Source organism: Choloepus didactylus, chromosome 9, assembly GCF_015220235.1.
Source record: "Choloepus didactylus isolate mChoDid1 chromosome 9, mChoDid1.pri, whole genome shotgun sequence".
Classification (NCBI taxonomy): domain Eukaryota; kingdom Metazoa; phylum Chordata; class Mammalia; order Pilosa; family Megalonychidae; genus Choloepus; species Choloepus didactylus.
In genome coordinates this window covers 29,533,299-29,558,276 of record NC_051315.1, presented here as the reverse complement: position 1 = coordinate 29,558,276, position 24,978 = coordinate 29,533,299, and the positions used below count along the sequence as shown (strand labels likewise).

At 38.1% G+C, this 24,978-nt stretch overlaps 1 protein-coding gene and 1 pseudogene across 5 annotated transcripts in view; both read left to right on the top strand.

Moving 5' to 3' along the window:
* Positions 1-24,978, top strand: part of LRP1B (LDL receptor related protein 1B) — a 1,893,223-nt gene that overhangs the window by 655,306 nt on the left and 1,212,939 nt on the right. The window lies entirely within an intron of this gene.
* On the top strand, positions 1,533-4,244 carry LOC119544117 (annotated as a pseudogene).

The window sequence follows — 24,978 nt, the reverse complement described above, 5'->3', positions numbered from 1 at the left end:
TTGGCAAAAGCCCTTCAGGACTCATTAACTTTGATTTTGAATGCTTTGTTGCTTACCAAGTGTTGATGACCCAAACAGTCCTCAGCCCTTTCCCTAGTCCACGTTGAGAATTCTAATGTTGGCTGAAGAGGAAGCGAAGTCAAAAGCATTCAGGACACCTAAGTGTCTTGGACATATTCTCACATTTATTTTTATAGAAAACTGGGCTAAACCTGGGAAAAAAGGATTAAGTCATGCTTTCCATGTAAGAAGAACTTTACCTTCTAGGAATGCCCCCTCTCTTCCTCACAGCCAGATTTCTTGTGGGGGGGGGGGTAGGAAAAAAGCTTTTACTACCTCCATTTTTTAATCACAAAGGATGTTTTTACTCTTTTTATTTGTCCAATCTAGAGGGTTTTAACTGCTGATCTCTCCTTCTATTATACTGTACTGTCTCCTGAATTGTCTTGAGCCCTATGGCCATCTGAAAATACTATTTCACCATTTTCTCTTCCGCTCTTCGCCTGTCACCCATGCTCTTATTCTGTGAGCTTTCTTCTGCGTTTCTCTTCTTAATTTACTATGTTTCTTAATCATCCTGTCCACTTTAGCTACCACCTAGTTGCTCATGACTCCCACCCCTATTCATTCCTTCTCTCCTGAGATCTGGGTATGTATTTCTAAGTCTTTTATACATATCAATAGATGCCCCATAGGCATGTCAAATTCATGTCTAAGTATGAACTCATAATATTTTACATTAACCTACTAATCTTTTGGTTTGTGTTGTTTAATTCTATCACAGATCATATAGCTAATCTTTTGGTTTGTCTTGTTTAATTCTATCACAGATCATATAGTAATCCAAAGTACACTCCTGAAACCATATTAGAACCTTCCTTTATCCTTACTTTTCCTCTGCAGTCACTTAATTCAAAGTATTCTCACTCTTAACTAACTCTAGAATCTGTTGGCCATCTAAACGACATTGACCTAGTTCTCTCATAATAAAATTTCAGTATGGCTAATATAATACTTCATGATTTTTTTTGCCTCGCATTATAACCCATTCCAATCTATGATCTATTTTCTCAGTAAAACTATTTTTCTAAAGTACAAATTTGAATATTTAATTCCTTGCTTAAAGCTATATATTAAAAACTCCCTAGCAATGCAGACAGAACTCTTTACCAAATGGTTCCTATCTGTTTCTCCAGCCTTTCTTCTTAAGTACCCTGGATTTCAGCCAAACCAAAAACTTCTTGGATCAGTTATGATCATTCTATGGCTTCTTGATTTTGTATATCTCATTCCCTCCAACTGAAGCACCTTTACTATGATCTCTTGTTACTGTTCACCCAAAAAACACTCGGTTTTGAGTGCTCCTTCGAAAGGATCCAGATGATGCCAGAGATGCTGACTAAGGTAGAGAGGGAGAGGAGAAATTCCACATTATCCCCCTTTCCCATCACTGCTTCCCACTAACTGAGCTCATTCAGAAGCCGGTGGACGCAGCCATTTCTAGCCCCGGACTAGAGACAGTGCCGCTTCAGCAAAGCCTGAGTGCCTGAGGCCTCTGGGATGGTGTGGGACCGGCCAACCAAGAAGGAGTATGAGTGGAAACCTGACCAGCAAGGGCTTCAGCAAATCCTGCAGCTGCTGAAGAAGCCCCAGTCCCCAGACAGCACCATCCAGAGAACTGAGCAAAATTCTAGAAGCTGGAACAACTCAGCCAATATCCAGATTTTAACAACTACCTGATTTTTGTTCTTACAAAATTGAAATCTGAAGATGAACCCATAAGATCATTGAATGGCCTCATCTTGAAGAATAATGTGAAAGCACATTTTCCAAATGGTGTAACAGACCTTATTAGAAGTGAAAGTTTGAATAATATTGGTGACTCCTCTTCTCTCATTAGAGCCACGGTATTTTGATTATAACCATAGTCTCCAAAGGAGAACTGCAGAACTGGCCTGACCACTTAACAAAACTTTGTAATCTTTTGAATTCTAAAGATTACAACACCTGTGAGGAAGCATTTGGTGGTCTTCAGAAGATATGTGAAGATTCTGCTGAGATTTTAGGTAGTGATGCTTTATTTAGATCATCCTCTCAACATCATGAATCCCAAGTTTTTACAGTTCTTCAGGCAAAGTAGTCCAAAAATAAGGTCTCATGCTGTTGTATGTGTCAATCAGTTTATCATCAGTAGGACTCAAACTCTGTTCTTACACATTGATTCTCTTATTGAGAATCTCTTTGCATTGGCCGGTGATGAAGAACCGGAGGTATGCAAAAATGTGTGCTGAGCTTTTGTGATGTTGCTTGAAGTTCAGATGGATGGCCTGCTTCCTCACGTGCATAATATAGTTGAGTATATGCTGCAGAGGACCCAAGATCATGATGAAAATGTGGCTTTAGAAGCTTGTGAATTTTGGCTCACTTGGCTGAGCAGACAGTATGCAAAGATGTACTCATAAGGCATCTTCCTAAGTTGATTCCTGTGTTAATGAATGGCACGAAGTATTCAGATATAGATATTATCCTACTTAAGGGTGATGTTGAAGAAGATGAAACAATTCCTGATAGCAAGCAGGATATAAAGCCACATTTTCATTGAGCAAGGACAGTGGCTCAGCAGCATGATGAAGATGGAATTGAAGAGGAATTGATTGGAATCTAAGAAATTGATTGGAATCTAAGAGAATGTTCTGCTGCTGCCCTAGATGTTCTTACAAATGTGTATTGTAATGAGCTTTTGCCACATATTTTGCCCCTTTTGAAAGAGCTACCTTGTCATCATGAATGGGTGGTTGAAGAATCAGGCATTTGGTTTTAGGAGCAATTGCTGAAGGCTGCATGCAAGGCATGATTCCATACTTGCCTGAGCTCATTCCTCATCTCATTCAGTGCCTCTCTGATGAAAGGCTCTTGTGTGTGCTGTAACGTGCTGACTCTTAGCCGCTATGCACACTCGGTAGTCAGCCAGCCACCAGACATGTACTTGAAGCCATTAGTGACAGAATTGCTAAAGCGTATACTGGATAGCAGTAAGAGAGTACAAGAAGCTGCCTGCAGTGCCTTTGCTACCCTAGAAGAGGAGGCTTGTACAGAACTTGTTCCTTACCTTGCTTATATACTTGATACCCTGGTCTTCGCATTTAGTAAATACCAGCATAGATACCAGCTTAAGAACCTGCTCATTCTTTAGGATGCCATAGAGCATTAGCAGATTCAGTAGCATATCATTTATATTCAGATGCTAATATATTCAGATGCTAATGCCTCTACTGATACAGAAGTGGAACATGTTAAAGGATGAAGATAAAGATTTCTTCCTTATACTTGAGTGCCTGTCTTCAGTTGCCACAGCCCTGTAGTTTGTCTTCCTTCCTTATTGTGAGCCTGTATATCAGTGTTGTGTAAATCTAGTACGGAAGACTCTTGCACAAGTCATGCTGAAGAATGCTCAACCAGATCAGTATGAGGCTCCAGATAAAGATTTTATGATAGTGGCTCTTGATTTACTCAGTGGCCCGGCTGAGGGACTTGGAGGCAACATTGAACAGCTAGTAGCATGAAGTAACATTCTAACACCAGTGTGCCAATGCATGCAGGATACAATGCCAAAAGTTTGACCAAGTTCCTTTGCCCTGTTAGGTGACCTGAGGAAAGCTTTCTTCTAGCATGTTAAGCCTTATATAGCTGATTTCATTCCAATATTGGGAACCAACCTAAATCCAGAGTTCATTTCAGTCTGCAACAATACCACACAGGCAATTGGAGAAACTTCCATTCAAATGGGCATAGAGATGCAGCCTTATATTCCTATGGTGTTGCAGCAGCTTGTAGAAATCATTAACAGAACCAACACACCAAAGATGTTGTTAGAGAATACAGGAATAACAATTAGTGGTCTTGGTTACATTTGTCTTCAAGAAGTGGTCCCTAAGCTGCAGTAGTTCATATGACCCTGGTGCACCTCTCTGAGACACATAAGGGAAAGTGAGGAAAAGGATTCTGCATTCTGTGACATTTCTTCTTGAGTAGTGTGAATCCCAGTGGAGTAATCCAAGAGGTTAAATTTTTTTTTTTGTGATGCTGTTGCATCATGGATTAACCCAAATGATGATCTCAGAGACATGTTCTGTAAGATCCTTCATGGATTTAAAAATCAAATTGGGGATGAAAATTGGAGGTGTTTCTCTGATCAGTTTCCTCTTTCCTTAAAATAGTGTCTTGCAGCTTTTTATGGTGTTTAAACTCATGCAATTAAGCTACAGTCCCATAATTAGGGGTCTTTCAGTCTTGGAGACTATGAGGGAGCCTCTGCACCCAGGGAAAATGGGTAAACCAGTAGGGAATACAGTATAATCCCAACCCTACTGGGAGTGGTGGAGGGAGGTGTTACTGTCACTGTATTAAGTCAATGTTGGGAAACATTTTAACATCTGGAGCCCTTGTGGGTGGAAATCTGTCTCCAATTACAACTCGGCACTGAATGTGAAGAAGCAAAAAAAAAAAAAAAAAAAAAAAAAAGTCTATTCAGTCTACTCACAAGATAGTACATTCTGAAATATTATGGGGAATCGTACCAAAAACAAAAGAACCATATAAATGTTGCATGGGGAAAAGAACAAGGAAAAATGCTATAGTGCACAATAAAGGAAACCTAAGAATGAGGGTTACAAACAGTAAAGAAGCTTTATTTTCTAATTAAAAATTTTTGTGTAAGTTTTCCCATATGGTGGGGTCTTGTTTTACTTGCTGATGAAGAATTACGTAAATGAAGCTAATATACTTAAAATCAGCTTGCCTACCCATAGTAGAAGTAGGTTCTTGGAAGTTACAATTTAAGTTTCCCCAAAAGAAATTGGACATAAGATGAAACACATTTAAATAAGAAAAAAAAAAAAAAAAAAGAGAAGAAGAAGTCAGTGGTGGACATGGAGGCCTTGGAAATGCAGTTTTGGGTCTTGAGTTCCTTATTTATTAAATGAGACCTTAAGGCCTACCATTATGATTTGTGATAATGAATATCATACATAAAATAGCCTGTCACTGGGAAACTAGGTATTCTCTGATTGATAGATAATATAATTATCTATTTTCACATATGCAAATTTAAATGGCAACAGTTTCAAAACTAAGTATTTACTACTCTGCCTCACCTCCTTTGCACTCACATGTAGCACAGTACCTGAAAGATAAATACTATTCATAATTATTAATGATTTGTTTGTTCATTTATTCAACATATTTTATGACTCTGTGTGCTAAGTTGGATGCAAGGATACGCAATACTTTCTCGCTCCATGATTCAGGAGATCTGTTTAGGTTTCATGATTGGATAGCCCTTGTTCCCATCGCTGCTCCAACCCCAACTTAGTTCTTTCTTACTGACTACATTAATAAAACAAAAGAAAAACAAATGCCACTGTGAATTAAAATCTGCAATGTATGCTGTTGCTGCACAGGCGCACGTTTTCCTGACTGGGTCACTTCAGGCTGAACTCGGGGAAGATGCTCACGGCTGAACAAGCAGCAAAGAGAATTCTGTGCCCTCTGGGCATGATACACTCCATCCATTAAAGCAACAGAAGAAAAACTTTAAATATCTGTTTTCAGGGAGATATGTAAATCAATTAGGGCAGATAAAATTTTCTTCCTTCCTTTTCTTTTTTCTTAATGATCCTTTTGAGGTATTTATTCAAATAGGTAGGTGTGCCAGTTTGAATGTATTATGTCCCCCAGAAAAAGCCATATTCTTTGATGCAATCATGTGGGGCAAGCATAATAGTGTGGATTAAGTTGGAATGTTTGGATTAGGTTGTTTGCATGGAGATGTGCCCCACCCAGCTGTGGGGGGTGACTCTGGTGGGATACTCCCATGGAGGTGTGGCCCCACCTATTCGGGGTGCACCTTGATCAGTGGAGCCATATAAAACATGCTGACTCAAAGAGACTGAACGGAGTGCAGCTGTGAGTGACGTTTTGAAGAAGAGCAAGCTTGCTAGAGAGGAACGTCCTGGGAGAAAGCCATTTTGAAACCAGAACTTTGGAGCAGATGCCAGCCACGTGCCTTCCCAGCTAACAGAGGTTTTCCGGACGCCATTTGCCATCCTCCAGTGAAGGTACTTGATTACTGATGTGTTACCTTGGACACTTTATGGCCTTAAGACTGTAACTGTATAGCCAAATAAACCCCCTTTTTATAAAAGCCAGTCCATCTCTGGTGTTTTGCATTCCCCAGCATTAGCAAACTAGAACAGTAGCCATGAGACACATTCCATAGTTGATTAAATGAGTCCGCCTTATAAAAGGTTTTTGACCAGGCATACATTTATGTAGCACATGGGCTTTTCCCCCTATAAAATGAGAGCTAGTTTAAATTCATATTCAACAAAAGTTCTTGGCAATTGCAGTTCTGCAATGTAAGGTTGAGTCGTCACTTGTGACAAGTCATTTTCTGTCACATTTTGAATGAAAGACTGGTGATGGCAGCTAAGAAGAAAGATGTTTGAAAAGCTTTAGCCAACCTTATTGGTTATGATATATGAAAGGAATGATATAAGAGGATTTCCATAGGGATTTGTGGTCTGAGACGATAGCCCTCTGCAAAATAGGAAGGACTGACCTCCTGTCAGGTAAAATTGATCAATCTTCATGTATTTCCCAGAATAGCACTCCTTGTCTCATTTCTGAGATATTTACAGTCTGAAGACATTATTCAAACTCAGACTGGGGAAAGTCGTCACCAATTGACTCTCATGAAAGTAGAGGCATAAAGGCTGTACGTTAGACAGTAGGTAAATTAACTCATAGCAATCTTGGGATGCAAGAGGAATGGTAAGCAAAGATATTGGTAAATGTGTAGCTAATTCTAACTCAATCTTGTATTAAATACTAATGATGTTTCATTTGTGGGGATAAAAAGAAAAAAACGGCATACCTAAAATATTAAGTGTATGTCCATGGTGAAGGGGTGACTGGAATTAAAATTTTCTTTAATTGTTCAGGACAAACCATTTAAGTGGTCCCACTGTAGCTGAGTAGGGCAGTAGGCATAGAAAAGCACCAGATCTTACTTAATAAGAGGTAAGAAGTTCCTTCCAACACATCCCTTTTTTTGCCCTTACCCAAGAAGCAACTTCTTCACTCAGTGTGAGGATGACTTTATGCAACTTCCACTGTTTAGTATCAAATCAGAAAACGTGCAGCTAAAAGACAAAATATTTTTGGCAGCAGAGTCTGGGGTTTGGGTAGAGGGGGTGGTGAGTAGACCGTTATAAACAGGCTCTCTTTAATCGACTAATTGGTTTATAGGACTATATTTTGATTTAGAGATAGCCTGTGCACTGTAAATGTTAAAGTTTATTTGTTTCATACATAAGACAAATATTAAATGTCTAATTTCCATTTCATTTATTCAGTTTTTAAAAATAAGCATTTTAGACACATAATTGGGGCAAGGTTAGGATAAGATGTTTTGATGAAATGCAGTGAATTATAGGACATGATTCTTATACTTAGAGAATATTTAATGTGGATAATAGGTGAGAAGATTTACAGTAAAAAGGATAGTTAAACTTTTAATACAAAGGTTTCAAAATAATTATGAAATTAGTTTCAAGATGTTTTTTAAGATTGTTTGCCAAATATTGGCTATTTCGCCCAGCACAATAGAGGTTAGAATAAACTATGTAGATTTAAGGGTCAAAAGACCTGATCTTGTTTATAGAATAATGAATTTAGGCAATTATGGATCAGTGTATAGCAAATGTACTTTATTCTGTCTCTAAGAATTACAAAATTTTCCATCCTTAATGGAAAGAAAGACCCAAACTCCTACCAGCCAATACAAATATCTAGAGTTAGACCCAGTCATCCCAGCACCACATTATTAAACCAACTCGGAGGATGCTCATCCCTGGGCTTGTGTTAGAATTATAGACATTTCTCAATCTCCACTTGCCCATTTGGAGAAGCATCCAATGGTGCTCTATAACTATCACTCTTTCTTGCCAGCCCCCTTATTACTCAAAGTTGTGTGAGTTCTCTACAGTTGTTCTTGCACATTCCAAGTGGATCCCTTTATACTGTGTAAGAGCTTATGTCATGATAGTAAGTTAGATGGTTATACAAAAATTTGCTCTCTTAATTTACTTAGCTGTTATTTAAACTAGCCATAAAATATGCATTTAATAAATATTTGTTGAAGGGATGAATGAACAGTAAGTGCTTCAGTCTAATTTAGCTGACTTACCCAAGAGGATGGACTAAGGAAAATTTAGCACTTTACCTGTATCTGCATTCCTGGCATCTCTGCCATCTCTGCACAAACTTTGCTTGAGGTTTCTTTGAATGTTTGGAATTTATTGGGTTGTAGTTTTAAAACTAATATGAGCAAAATACTGTGTGTTGGGAAATTACTTTTGACAAATAATAAAGTTATTTTTAAAAATCAGCTATATTATAAAAAGTAGGAGAGAATTGAAAATATCAGAGATTACATGTATATAAAATATCTGTATAAAAGAAATGCTTCTCTTTCGACCAGTCTTTCCCATTGCTTGTAACTCTCTTCTATCAATGAGAAAAGTAAAATAGATCATTTACCTAATAGTATATTTATATAGGCAAATTCCATAAGGAAAATGTTTTTTCTGTTTTCTTAAATGAGTTACCCACAATTGCCTAGAATACTGACCGATAGTAGGCACTAAGCAACTATTTTTTTAAATTAATTAATTTACAAGTTGGTATCTCTGTAATTATTCCAGATAGCTTTATATTTACAATTACTACTGTGGATTATTTTGTAATTTGAATAATTTGAATATGTTCAGTCTCCTCTCCAAGTGAAAACAGTTTGTTACAATGTTGAATTTCTAAGGTGATGCTACTGCTTAACTAAGGATATACACCTAAAGCATTGTACTGATACAAATAGCTTGAATTGATAGATTAGATATTTATTCTATTTAAGGATCACAAAAATTGTTCATTGTTTCAAATATGTACATACTTAGGGCAGTCTGTACAAGTATGCCTTACTTGCTGAGGGTATTTAGATGATTTTAGCTTTAAAGAAGTATTTGCACTGATTTATAAGGGACAAGTAAACAGTTGCATTAGATCAATCAATACTAAGTTGTTGTCTGTTAGTAGGAACATGGAATGTGGAGTAGTTTATAAACACTTAAAAAACACTTTTAACCTGGAGCATACTCTCACTATTCTTTAAGTAGTTTTGAATTTTGAGTCCTTAGAGTTAATGAATAAATTGTATATGAAGAGAATAAATCTACCTTAGCCCTGCAAATCCTCTTTTAGAAAGAACACTCGTTAAAGATTTGCCCGTTCCTCCTCCCCACCCCACCCTATCAGTTAATTGTGAATGAAGATTTACTTATGCTGATAAATACTCCTAAACTGTAACTTTATGAGTTATGGATTGGTAATGATTCATGGACTTTTATTTTTAGTCATACTTGAAAAATATTAATATTTAATTATTTTTATGTTCTCGCTAATAGGTTGAACCAATAGATTGATTTTCTCACATCTTTATTTTTTAAAATAGAAACCTGGCTCATCAGTCATGATGAAATTGATGAAGATATGTATAAGAAACAGTTTTGAGTGTTTACTCGCATCTTACTAAGCACTTTATAATGAATTCAAATTCATAACACCTGCAATCCATGTGCCAATACTATGACAATCTCTTACTTAAGAATGGAGGAAACGAAGGATTAGAGAGTTTAGATGTCTTTCCCAAGATCACAGAGCTACAAAACTGGCATTTGTTAGAACTAGAAATTGATCTTTGGCCAAATTATAACCTGTGTTCCTATCCACTATCAAATTGTTGAGTATCAGAACTCAATGTGTTAGGAAGAACTGATAAAAATGAAATTAGTAGACAAAAAGTGTGCAATGCAATCATGGTGAGATCTCTCTTATTCTCCTCCTCTCCTATTCTCTCTTCTTCCTCCCTCATTAATATTGTGAGTATTTGCATATAGATATAGCTGTTTAAACCAGTGGTTCTGAACTGGGGGCTGATTTTGCCATCCTGGGAACATCTAGCAATGTCTGGAGACCATTTTGGTTGTATAAATGGAGGGATGCTACTGGCATCTCGTGGGTAGAGGTCAGGGATGCTGCAGCATCCTACAATGAAGAGGACAGCCCCTGCAGCAAAGAATGGTCTGGTCCCAGATGTGATACTGCCGAGATTGAGAAAACATTGGTTTAAACTAAGAAAACTACCACACAAGCTCCAGAAAAAGATTACATGTCTGTCCAAATCCTCACAACAAAATTTAGTATTGTTTAACTTGAAAGCAAATACATGTTTTTGACCAAAAATTGTTCTGTATTTGCGATATTTTAGGTTCACTGTAGGTCTATTTATCTACATTAACTCCTCTTTTCTGATCCAGTTGTCCGTTCTTGCCCATGTATCTTGGTCAAAAGGATCACTGCTCTTTCTGACCCCTCTGAAAAATAGAACAGGAGTGTATGGTGAGGGTAAAGTAGAGTCAGGGAGAGATTGGGGAGAAGAAAAAGCAAATGCCAGTGGAATCAGTTCTACAGAAAGGTATAACATCTGAAGGAGTCACTTAGGCATCATTACACATCACTTCCAAAGATATTTTTCTCTGAGAGTAAACTATTTAAGTAAATTTGTGTACTCCAAAAACTATTCACATTTGCATTCAACTTCCCAAATGCCAATTTCAGTGGTCATATCACTGTAATTGAAATTACATGCTACAAAATGTCGTAAAGATTCTGTGAAATGAAGAGCTTCAAAGATAATCAAGAAAAAATGCAGAATTTATGGACTAGATTAGTCTTAGTACATTTCTGTTTATATTTCTGTCTGAACCAAAAAGAGACGATCTTGTCAGGTAATAGTTTCTTGATTTAACAGAAAAGGTAATGGCTGTTAAAATTAAAGAAAGGAAAATTCCACATAGTTTTAATTACCATGTAAATGTAAACTGCAGTATGTCATTTAAATCCACGAATCTTCATTAACAAAGACTCTGCAAAACACATAGTGCTCTAAAGAAAGTTTAGCACACTTATTTGGAAAATTGGATAGCTTTCAAAATTCAGAACAGCTTAAAAGCCCTAAAAATTTCTTGAAAATATGAAGAAGTTCTTAAGAGAGGAATTTTACAGTCTCATTCTCCAAATATTTTCAAATTTGGATAGACTCACATGTACCTGTGAAGGTAGAGTAATTGCTCCTGGATGATGTTTTAAGAGCTCTTCTGACACTTTCATTTTTACTTATTCTGAGATAAAATTTATGGATTAACTGTCATAGAAACTAATTGAAATCCTTGATTAACTGGATTTGGATGCTCTGACAAATTGATTGCTCTGGTTAACACAATGTTAGCTGTAAAAGTCTCTTCTGTTTCAACTTGCGTTACTGAAAATCTTTTCTAGACTGTAATGTTCAATGCCTCTGTTTTCATAATTAGACTACACTTTTCAAAGTGGATCTCTCCTTGTTAACTAATACTATTGAAGTGTCCCAGGCTAATTTGCTTTACATCAGTCCCCTGACAGACTATTATAGATGTAAAATGTGTAAAAGCTAGGAATGATTAGTCATTGGGCAACTTTTGAAAACCAAAATTATTGATGTGAGCTTTTTAAAATTTTTTAATCATTTATCTTATTCTTTTAAAATATAAAGCAGAGAAATAATTTTAGTAGTCAAGATTCTGATTAGTTGGTCTCCCGGTATTCAAGGTTTGATTGTGTTTCTCAGTTACCTGCGATTCATGTAGGATTAGTTGAAAGACAATAAGGACAAACAGATGTTTCTATAACCCAAGACTCCTCAATCTGGTGCAGCTGACACTTTTGAGCTGAAGTTTTTGAGTGTGTGTATGTGTGTGGGGGGGGGTCAGGTGGTGGTGGTGGACTTTCCTGTGCATTGTACAATGCTTAGCAGCATCCCTGGCTTCTAACCACTAGATGTCAGTTGCAATAGCAGCATCCCTGGCTTCTAACCACTAGATGTCAGTTGCAACCCCTTTACCCAGTTGAGCAACCAAACATTGCCAAATATCCCCTGGGGAGCAAAAGTGCACTTCTGAGAACTGCTGCTATAGCCTGGTAAAGTAAGCATAAGTTTTCACAAAATCAAGAGACATATAGACACAATGCATTTTTAAAATTTTTATTTTTATTTTTCATGTAATTTTTTAAATTCGATTTTATTGAGATATTCACATATCATACAATGATCCAAAGTATACAATCAATTGTTCACAGTACCATCATATAGTTGTGCATTCATCACCCCAATCTATTTTTTTGGACATTTTCCTTGTACCAGAAAAAGTGAAAATAAGAATAAAAAATAAAAGTAAAAAAGAACACCTCAAATCATCCCCCCCACCCTATTTTTCATTTAGTTTTTCTACCCATTTTTCTACTCATCCATCCCTACACTAGATTAAGGGAGTGCGATCCACAAGGTTTTCACAATCACAGTCACCCCTTGTAAGCTACATTGCTGTACAGTCATCTTCAAGAGTCAAGGCTACTGGGTTGGAGTTTGGTAGTTTCAGGTATTTACTTCTAGCTATTCCAATACATTCAAACTTAAAAAGATTTATCTATACAGTGCGTAAGAATATCCACCAGAGTTACCTCTCGATTCCATTTGAAATCTCTGAGCCACTGAAAGTTTAATTCATTTCATTTTGCATCCCTCTTTTGGTCAAGAAGGTGATCTCAATCCCATGATATTCAGTCCAGATTCATCCCTGGGAGTCATGTCCCGCATTGCCAGGGAGATTTACACCCCTGGGTGTTAGATCCCACGTAGAGGGGAGGGCAGTGAATTCACCCGCTGAGTTGACTTAGCTAGAGAGAGAGGGCCACATCTGAGTAACAAAGAGGTACTCAAGGGGAGACTCTTAGGCACAATTATAAGTAGGTTTAGCCTCTCCTTTGCAGTAATGAGCTTCATAAGGGTAAGTCCTGTGATAGAGGGCTCGGCACATCAAACCGCCAGTCCTCAGTGTTTGGAGAACATCAGCAGCAATCCCGGTGAGGAAGCCCAACACCTCTGCATTCCCCTCCAGCTCCTCAGGGCAGCCCTGCATATATATTTTTATTCTCTGTCCAAATTAGTTTGGGATGTGTCTCTGTTTCACATTAACCTATGCAAACTTACCAGGTCTTACTTCCTGTTGGAAGTTCCATGTAATTATGGTATTTGAACAAATTGTGTGAGTTAAATTGTTTAGGAAATAAGAGATCTTGCACCAACTAAACATCTCTACTCTTGGTCTCACATGAATTTGAGTTTTTAAAATGCAGTTAGTATTGTCCTTTACCCTTTGGCCTGATTTGCCTGAGTCCTAACTGCGTCTGCCTCATTCATATCTCTAGTTGAAGTCTGGACTCTTTTTCAGCTTTTTTAACAGTTGCTATATGTGCTAATACTGATATTCATATCTGCCGAGCTCTAGCTCCCAGTTTCAGGTGTCACACAGATACCCAGAGTTCTAGGGATCTATCAGGTTATACATCAAGGGATCAGTGTCTCAGAATTTGGAGAAAGCCATTACAATTCAGGAATAGATGTGACTGCTGTAAGAGCTTACAATCTAGGAGCCATTATAATAAGCGTTTCCCTGATAAACTGTGCTCTAAGGTTCAATTCTGAGTTTACACATTGTAGTTGGTCCATATTGGTGAGGCATTATAGTGTTTGCCTTTGTTTCTGGCTTAGTTCGCTCAAAATGCTGTCTACAGGTTCCATTCACCTTGTTGGGTGTCTCATAGCTTCACTCCTTGCAGTTGCTCAATATTCCATTGTATGCACACACAACTGTTCACCAGTTCCATTCCTCAGTCCATGTACCCTTAGGCCACCTCCACCCACACAATGCATTTTTAAAATGACTGTCTCATCATTACAAATCTGCAATGAGAAAAAAATGGGGAAACAATGCTGTAGTTAACCCAGATGGACATTTAGATCAAGTGTAAAACATACATAATCAGAACAAATCAGAATGCATGTGAAAGCTATTGCACAGTACAGGGTAAATGTTGCTGGAGAGGTAATTTGAGGGAGGAGAGCTTGGTAGTAAGCCAGGCCCTTTACAGTCCCTTTTAGGAACAGGTCATACCGCAACCTCGTGCAGGATAGTGTAGATGGCTGTTCCACCAGCCTCTGTGACCTCAACCAGCCCATTCAAACCAGGGGCTTGAGGAAAGCACATCATTGGAAGTGGCCCATCTGCAGTGCACAGGAGCAGGGGCATTTTCCAACTCCATATAGGGGCTGGTGTGAGGAGACTACTGTTGAGATGAGTGCCCACAAGGCAGGAACTTCCAGAGGTGCAAGGACTCACAAGAGGTACAGCAGGTGACAGTCTTCCAAATAGCCAATCTTCTCAGTAAGAAGAAAACATTTCTTTAAAGCTCCTGAAAGGATGCATCTGGCTGGGCACATATCCTGGCACTGGCGCTCCTTGACTTTTCTCAGGCTGCTCAGTCTAGCTCTTCTTATATGTAAAATGATAATACAGATTCCTGTGCCACAGCGAGGGGTTTGGGGGACAAATAATATATGTGATAGGACCTTGAATATTCAATATGCTGCGCACAAAAAGGATTATTAGAATTATTCTTGGCATGTGATGCGTGTGGGTTTCTGGCGGAGAAGATGGGATCTGCACTTAGGCTCTTTTTAGTGCCATTATCTCTCCCTTGCTTTCACAAGGATTGTTTTCTTAGCCACTGAGGCCGAGTCTATGAAATCTCATCCTGTACTGCTGCAAACATTTCTTATTAACCTTCCTCTTATTCCTGTCACACAACAAGAGACATGATCTTGACTTCTGATGTAGGGAAACTGAGGCATAGAAGAGTGGAACTTATCATGAATTAGGTTGAAAGTTAATGAGACAGTAGCTCTAAAGTTTCCATAAGAAGATAGAGAAGCATTCAGACCAAATCACTAGGCAACTTAAAGATCCAAAGAAGCAGACTGATCTGTGATTTAAGATCATATTTTCATGTTTTTCTGCCACTGAATTTTGCTTGGGTTGTCATAAAATGGAAACCTTAGTTAACTCATTTGTTTAATAAAAATAAAATTTTCTAGGGCAAGATTTTTAGACACCTTCTTTGATTGAATCAAGATGTTAAGGTTTGTCATTCAGCTCTTTGCTTAGACTTCATTTTTGAAGTAAAGTTTTTCCTTAATATGTGGATATATTTTTTTTCCTTGCAATGTTTTGAGATATAGTCACATATCATACAGTCATCCAAAGTGTACAATAAATTTTTCATAGTATCATCATATAGTTGTGCATTCATCACCACAGTCGTTTTTTGAACATTTTCATTACTCCAAAAAATAAAAAATAAATAAATAAAAATGAACACCCAAAACAACCCATTCCCCATCTCCCTCTATTATTCTTTTACTTTTTTCCCCATTTTTCTATTTATCTGTCCATACATTGGATAAAGGGAATGTGAGCCCCAAGGTTTTCTGCAATCACATGGTCACACCATATAAGCAATATAGTTACACACTTGTCTTCAAGAAACAAGGCTACTGAGTTGCAGTTCAACAGTTTCAGTTATTTCCTTTTAGCTATTCAAATACACTAAAAACTAAAAAGGGGTATCTATATAATGCATAAAAATAACCTCCAGGATGACCTCTTGACTCCATTTGAAATCTCTCAGCTCCTGATACTTTGCTTTGTTTCATTTCTCTTCCCCCTTTTGGTCAAGAAGGCTTTATCAATCCCATGATGCCAGGTCCAGACTCATCCCTGGGAGTCATGTTCCACATTACCAGGGAGCTTTATACCAGGGAGTCATGTTCCACAAAGGGGGAAGAACAGTGAGTTTACCTGTGGAGTTGGCTTAGAGAAAGAGGCCACATCTGAGCAACGAAGAGGTTCTCTGGGGTGACTCTTAGGCACAATTATAAGTAGGCTTAGCCCCTCCTTTGCAGTAACAAGCTTCATAAGGGCAAGCCCCAGGATCGACAACGTGGCCTAAACTAAACTGGTAGTCCACAATGCTTGTGAGAATATAAGGAATTCCCCAGGTGGGAAAGTTTAATATTTCCACATTTTCCCCTAGTCCCTCAATGGGGCTTTGCAAATACTTTTTTATCCTCTGCCCAAATTACCCTGGGATGTATTGGGGCTTCACACTAACCTGTACAAGCAAACCAGATCTTACTCCCTTTTCAAGGTTCCATGTAATTATGGTGTTTGAACTAACCATACAAGTTAAATTATATAGTGTACTACTGAAAATAAAGATTTTCCTCAAAATAAACATCTCTACCTTTGGTTTCACACAGAAGTTGAAGTTTTAAAACACAGTCAATATTGTCCTTTTCCTTTTAGTCTTACTTACCTCAGTCCTAATCAAGGCCATTTCATTCATTTCTCTAATTGAAGTCTGATCTCTTTTTCAGCTTCTTGCTGTATGGGGTAATGTTGACATTCATAGCTACTGAACTCTAGCTCTGAGTCTCAGGTGTCATACAGATACCCAAAGTTCCAGAGACCAACCAAGTAATACACAAGAGCGCAGCATCTCAGAATCTAGAAATAATCATTAAAACTCAGGAATAGAGGTAACTGCTCTAAGAGCTTACAATCTAGGAACCTTTACCATAAGCCTTCCCCTAATAACCTTTGCTCTCAGATTCAGTTCTCAGAGTTTGCACATTATGGTTTGTCTATATTAGTGAGGCATTATAATGTCTTTTCATTTTGGCTTATTTCATGCAACATACTGTCCTCAAGGTCCATTTACCTAGTTTTATAACTCATAACTTCATTTCTTCTTGCAGCTGCTCAATATTCCATTTTATGTATACACCACATTTCACCATTCCTTTCATCAGTTGATGTAGCCTTAGGCCACCTCTACTCATTGTGGATCATGAATACTGCCAGCAAAACACCAGTGTGCAAATGCCCATCCATGCCCCTACTCTCAGTTCTTCCAAGTGTATACCCAGTAATGGAGTTGCAGGACCATATGGCAACTCCATGTTTAGTTTCCTGTGGAACCACCGCATTGCATCATTCTACTTCCCCACCAGCAGTGATTAGGTACATCCCTCTCTCCATATTTTCTCCATCACTTGTATCCCTGTTTGTTTTTTTTAAACATTCAATCCTAAGTAAACAGTCAGTGGTCCCGGGTATAATCACATAGTTTTGTATTCACCACCACAATCTATAAGTGTGCATTTCTATGTAGTTCTATGCTGTGATCTCAGCCATTCCACCCATTCCTGACTAGTGTGCAATGTGTGTCCAGTTACAGATGTCTCCCAAACAGTTGGTCCAAACAACTAGTTTACTAGTTGTTCCTGGTTATTTACTAGTTGCCCTTGGGGACTAACTAAATTCCACACCTTCCTATGCCACCAACTTGCTCTGCCTCCTAGGATAAATTTTTTATATACATCAAATTTTTTCCCCTTTTGAATCATACATCCCTTGATTTTGACAGAAGAATGAACACATAGGACAAGGATTTCATTAACTTGTAACTCTTTACACTTGTAACTCTACCTACATGGTGATCTGAGTTTGAGCAGCAAACTGCACACATTTCAGTTGACCTATTATTTGTTGGCATTGATTTAAGATGTATGTTAGCTGCATAATTAGAGAAAAAGTATAATTATGCAAAGCAATAGTTATGGTTTTATGTCATTACATGTAATTCTAGTATAAAACTGTTGTAAATTTGTTATTTTAAAAAGTTTTCATTTGTTTTGTTTATATTACAGTTATTGCTTTAGTTCTAAAGTGGGATCATGAAGGGTATCTGTCAGTTTTAAGAGAAAAATAAATTTCTCTTCAGAAACAGTTGGGTTTAACACTTCCTTCCTGCTACCTTTGGTAAACACTTCAAGAAAACTGATAAAGAGCAATAATATAACATGGTCATATGGCCTCCCTAAGATACAAAATACATGTACAAAAGTTTGTGATAAGGCTCTTCACTTATCTGTGCAACTAAAATCTTCCATTTTTAATTGCTCCCTTAAACCAAATCTAGTTCCCATTCCTTCTTACTTCCTTTTCTTTTTCTCAGCTCCATTTAACTTCTTGGCTTTTGTTGGTGTGCACGTTTGACTCCTCGTGGCAGTCTGGCTGCTGCTCCTGGGTCTAAGCCCAGAGCAGACCTTGTTTCTTATTTCTGGTGTTCCTGTGCTCCTGGATGTGCCTACAGGACTCATTCTGTACTAAATGTTGACCTGTCCCCTACACAAGGCATGTTACCCCTTCAGCTTCTCTTCCCTAAGTGATAGCTATCCTCTAGGAACACTCCCACAGAAAGGCTGAAGGAAATATAAGGCAAGAAGGTCTCTCTATCAAGAGACAGGCATTTGTGTAATTAGATATGAATAAATGCATATGTGCTAATTCTGGATCTGGAAGTAAACTCTGGATCTATAAGCAGATAAGAGACACAATCTTGGTTAATTATTCAGATATTCAGTAATTCACTCGTTCATTAATTTACTCATTCACATGCATATACTGGGTGCTCACTAGGTTCCAAACCCTTATGTACACACACACATGCACACCCACACCCACACACACACACACACAGTAAAGTACAATGTAGTAAAACTGAGATATATAGATGTTATAGAAGCAGGTGAAGGAATGCTGAACTTCAATGTTAACCTAAAGCATCAACAGTCCTGATCTACTTATACCCTTCACAGTGTTCACAATGTACAGAGAAAGTACTTGGCTAGCTCAAGATTTAAAAATCCACATTAAAATATAAATTTATAAATATCTTATCTACAGGCTATAGGGAAATAGTTTAATTTAGATCCCTGTTTCAGAGGTTACACAATCAGTTCACCCCTGCCACCTGAAATTCCCATGGTGAGAATTTTGTGCATGAGGTATAAAAGTAGGAATATTCCATGTTATGCAAATAATTGCTTTGCATTTTAAATATAAACTCATTAAGGATTCTTAACATAAAGTCTAAGTAGTCAGCCTTCCAGAGGGTCTTAGTTCCAGTGGTTTGAAAAAAAAATTATATGAGAATTGTTTTAGATTTTGAATATGTTTTGTATAGAGCATATTCCTTTATTTTTTCCTCCCCCTTCTGCTTGAATTCTTTGTGACTATAAAAATATATACATTGAGCAGGGATGCTCAGAAGACAATGCTGATTTTGCTTCTTTTGACAATTCAGACTACACCAATGTAGTCTGAAAAATCTTGTAGTAGTAAGAATTTTCCCCCTGAAATAAAAAGAAAATTAAGCTCATGTTAATGATAACAATTTGTGTTAAATCTTAGTGTATTTGGCAATCTGTTCAAGCATTGACCAAAGTGATTCAGAATAAGAATAAAATTACCGCCAAATAAATACGCTCTGATGACCTAAAGGCCATTTCAGAATAATTCAAGTTCTTTACATATGGTTCTCATATACCAAGAAGGGATTTTTAAGCCACAGAAAACACTTTGACCTCCTTCTCCCTTTCCTCTTAATTGCCTTCTTCCCATTCAAGGCAACTGGTTCCTCACTAATTTCTTCAGAATTCCCCTCAAAACTCTTTTCCTTTCCATAGCTACCAGTCCTCTGCTAAGTTAATTCAGAATTACCTAAGCCCCTGATAGAAACCCTTTTACAAGCTCTCCTAGTAGAAAGAGGAGGGGATATAATGGGAATATTCATCTCAATAATTTTCTTCTATTGTCATATATACATCAGTAAGCTTTGATTTATGATAATTTACTGTTCTCATGCTTAGGTGGGGGAGAAAGGTTTAAATAGCTTGGGTGTGCCTTAGAGAATGAGCATTAGTTTATTTAGACTCAGTAAAATGGGGGTCACTGATGCATCCATATCCATTAATGGGAGTTAGCAACTGCTGCATATATCTCATAATTAGATTTACCAAGGTGCCAAGATGAGAAACCCAGTGATGCAGCACGATATATTATCCTCATCCAAAAGGTGCTTCTCATTGTCTGAAGAGACAGATGCCATGTTCTGATAAGAACTATGTGTGCCGCTTTAGTTACTAATGTAAATTATTCAATATGAGATGCTGCCAGGGGAAGTGGTTTACTTTTTTTCTATTAACGGGCCCAAACTGTTCCTCAAAGAAACTAAAACATGTATCTGCAAGAATCTAACCAGAAACTTATCACATGAACTAAAATATATCTATGAGTAATTTTCAAGGTAGGTTCAGAATCCAAGTAAAATAACAGAATAAAGATGCAATGAATTAAAAAAATAATCACCTGGGAAAGGCAAAACTCTGGAAGGTATTAAGCAGACCCTCTTCCCGGCAAAACAATGATTGAACTGATTGGTAAAAATTTTTAAAAAGTCATTGAAAGTCTCTGGAAGTTGTCCTAAGGGCATATAACTAATAGAGAAACTTTCGTTAATGAGAATCTACCAAATCTCTGAAAGAACAGGAAGAGCCTGTGGCATTTGAACCATGTTCCCCTTCCTTGTAATTATTCCTCCCTCTGTAAGCTCCGTGCCATGGACGCTTCACTGCAGTTATGCTCAGCCAAAAAGGCGGGAACTCCTCTTTCTTGCTCCCAGTCTAGGCTACAGTTTCACTCAGAAAGGGCATGCTGCCTGTGTTTCTCATCCTAAACAGCCCCATTGTGTGGAATCTCTATTCCAGGCAGCTGTGGCCAAGAGGACTGGTTCTTCTTTCTTCCCCCCAGCCCCCACTCAAAGGCAGAAGCTTCTTCCTAAAGGAATTCCTGGAAATCTTAAAGTTCTCATTCATGTCACCCTCATGGCAGAGTGCAGCAGAGCCTGGCGTACAGTCAGGGCTTGGTGGGGTGATGTTAGATCAGTAAAGCCTCGGGCTGTTGTGCCAGGCTCTTCCCATGGAGTGTATTTTTAAATTACTCCATTTTCGATGTCCTCAATGAAGATAAATTCTCTTCTTCTGAGGTTTGGGCTTTGGAACCTGCCAGGATCATGTGGCACAGATTCTGGGGATCAAGGGGAGGCTGCTCTGAGGGGCGAGTCAGGGTGAGGTCAGGCTCCTTCTTGCTCCACCACATGGACCCAGAGGGATCCTCGCAGGGCATTCAATATTTGCCTGGTCCCATGACAGAGTGCATTCTAGAAATTCCTTTACAAATTTTGTTGAACACTTCTTCCTTGTTTTGCATAATATCCTTTTGCCTTTGACATCCTGAAAAAACAAAAAAGGCAGAAACATCATTCCAGGCGCAACAGGCCAAGACTATTAGGAACTTGATTACTCTAGTTCCAGCTCTTTTCTAGGAGGCCCAAGCCAAAGGCCAGAGCATGCCACCACCCCTTGCCCCCAGTGCCCTCAAAGAGTTGGGTTGGTCCTCCAAGAAAAGCAGGTCCTCCCTGTGCAGTGGTGCAGGGGCTCTTCTCAGGAGGAAAGGCAGGAATACAAGGAGCTGTTCCACATCTCTGTCTGAGTAGACTGACTTTATTTGGAGCAGAGTAAGGGGAACTCCAAAGTGTTGTTGAAAATAGTAGAGACCTAGATGGAGAGTAATTGAGAGGAACCTGGTAGCTCCATGATAAGAGTAAAACAGCAGAGCAGTCATAAATTTGATAGACAGAACCAGATATCAAGATTGTCAAGAGCCATCCTGGGATAAGTCAGCTTTAGGTTTGGGACTCCTGTGTGTATGCATTAGAGTGCACCCACTCAGGACCAATAAGAGCATGATAAGGAAGAGATGAGAGCATTTCTGAAGCTGCACACAATCCATCAATACAAGGTGTAAGCCTCACTGTCACAAGGGGCTTAAATACAACCTCAGAACAAACTCATTGAACAATAAGCTACTCTGATCCAGGGGTGAGTCTTGGAAGCCAGATTTAAAAGTAAAATCACAGTCATCCCTGACAGTCAGTAAAACTGTGTACATGCTCAAAGCTGCACCCCCTCAAGAAAAATAAGGCAGGGAACCTCCAGGTTATTAGTCCGTGGCTGAATATGGGAACAAAACCCTACCCTGATACGTGATAGGAGCTGCAAGCCATCACATATCCAATGATAAGGGGTAAAAATCTAATTGACTAGGGGAGCTAAAACACAAACTTTGGCTAATGAGGTTGTCCTGTCCCAAGTGAGGGCAACCTCTAGGAAGCCAGGCTAAAAGATCAAAACAAGGGGGGAAATTCTGATCAGGGACATCAGAGGCTGCACACTGAAGGGAACAGACTTCATAGAATTAGTTCAGCCAAGTCATTAAACAAACATATGACCAAGCAAACAACAATAACAATCACTTATTTCTATGATTAGCATGAAGATTTGCTATAATATATTATCTAAAATGTCCAGTTTTCAGCAAAAAGTTATGAAACATGGAAATAAATACAAGGGGAAACAACAGACAATAAAAACTGCCTTTGAAGGAGCACAGATGGTGTCCTTAAAGACAGAGATATCAAGGCGGCTATTACAAATATATTTTAAAAACTAAAGGAAACCATGCTTAAAAAATGAAAGGAGGGTATGATGACAGTGTCTCATCATATAGAGAATATAAATACAGAAATAGAAACTATTAAAAATAATCAGATGGAAAATCTGGAGTTGAAAAGTACAAAGATCAAATTAAAAATTCACCAGAAGGGCTCAATAGTAGATTTGCGCTGACAGAAGCAAGAATCAGCAATCTCAATAACAGATCAAGAGAGATAATGGAATTTGAAGAACACAGAGAGAAAAAAAAATAAAGACAGATAAGCAGAAAAGATTAAACAAACATCCTATAATAGTAGTAGAAGGAGAGTAAAGAGAAAGGGCCTGAGCAAATGTTTGAAGAAATGGCTGAAAGCTTTCCAAATTTGAGAAAATGAAACAACAGCAATACTATCTGTACTTCCATGAAGCTGAACAAACTCCCAAGTAGAATAATGTGAAGAGATTTTCACCCAGATGCACCATAGTCAAAACCTTGAAATCCAAAGATAGAATCTTGAAAGCAGTAAGAGATAAAACAACTCATCATGTACAGTGGCACCCCAAGAGTGCTAATAGTTAACTTTTTATCAAAAATAATGAAGGCCAGAAAGCAGTGGTATGACGTATTTAAAGTACTGGGAAAACAAAACTAGCAACCAAAAAAAACTATCAACCAGCACTCTTATAAAATGACAGAATTGAAGGGAGAAATAGACACTTTAATAATATTTGAGACTTCAATATCCTTCTCTCAATTGTGGGTAGAAAAGCTAGACAAAAGATCAGCAAGGAAACAGAAGACCCAAACAACACTATAAAACAAGTAATCCGAACACATATCTATAGAAGACCACTCAAAAGTAGCCACATTCTTCTCAAACATGCCTGGACCTCTCTCTAGGATAGACTATATGGTAGGTCATACAAGTCAATAGCCTCAATAAATTTAAAAGAATGGAAATCACACATTATATTTTCTGAACACAAAGGAATTAAATTAGAAACCAATAACAGAAGGAACTTTGGGAAATACACAAATATGCAGAAATTAAACAACATGCTTCTAATAACCAATAGGTTAAGGAAGAAATCATAAGGAATGTTAGAAAATACTTGAAAAGGAATGAAAGTGAAAACAATAAAACATGCCAGAACTTATTGGATGCAACTAAAGCAGTGCGCAGAGAGAAAGTTATATCTGTACGCAGCTATATTTAAAAGGAAATAAGATCTCAAATTAATGAATTAAACTTCCACCTTGCCCAAAACTGTCATCAGGAAGAAAAGTATAAGCAGTAGAGTAGAAGATAATGAAATAGTGACTGGAAAAACAATAGAGCAAATCAACCAAGCAAAAAGATGGTCATTTGAAAGAATCAATAAATTGAAATTGAAAAAATTAACTTGACAAAGAAAAAAATAGAGAAAACTGAAATTATTAAAATCAGTAATGAAAGAGGGAAATATTAGTTATTGACCTTACAGAAATAAAAATGAATATTCAGGAAAACTATGAACAACAGTCTGCAAACAAATTAGACAATTTAAATGAAGTGGACAATCTTCTAGAAAAACTCAAATTACTGACCCTGACTTAGGAAGAAATATGAATTCTAAATAGACCTAAAACAATAAAGAGATTGAGTTGGAAGTTTTAAAACTTCTGGGTAACAACCCAATCATGATGGTGGAGTGAGATGCTTCAGGACTCTGTCCCCCAACAGAGCTTTGAATAACCAGCAAGAACTGGCAGAAACATTTTTCTCCAAGTTCCAGAAAAGAGTTAAAGGACTGCAGTCACAGGGTGAGTACCAAATCAAGAAAAAGCCTACTTAATAGGGATAGGATCTTGCAGCTCTCTGGCTTGCCTATGCCCCACCCCTCCCTGGCTCACTATGGAGCCAGTTCATGCTTTCAACGTGGATCCCTGGCCCCAGTTCCAGAGGGTACAGAGCAACCCTGTGCACATACTGGAAGCCTTTATGCCTGGCCCAATCTGTCTGGCGGTGGTCTGAGGGACTTGTCCCGGATCTTGTCTTGCATGTAAAAGGTAGCTCACTGAGCTCTCTTTCAGAGGGCTGTGGGAGACCAGTAAACTCATACTGCCTGGAGCGAGAGACTGCTTACTGTAGGACATACAGTGCAGTGTCAGGAACCATGAGGAACTGTTTCCTAGGGAAGAGGGTACATTTGTATTCATGTAAACAGGAAATCCCTAAGGCTGCATGTGCATCCCTAACATGAGAGGCATGCACAGAAAGATTCAGGGAGGCCCCTACACTTTGGCATGGAGTTATTCTCCAAATTTGTTGTATGGATAAGCCCGAAAGGAGAGCACCAAAATCAATCATCACAGACTGGATAAGGTGTTTTCTATTTTCCTTTTTTTTTTTTTTTTTTTGTTACCTCCTGCCATTCAAGGAAAGCTGGGTCAAAATAGTAGCCAGATACAAGCTTAGGGAACAAAT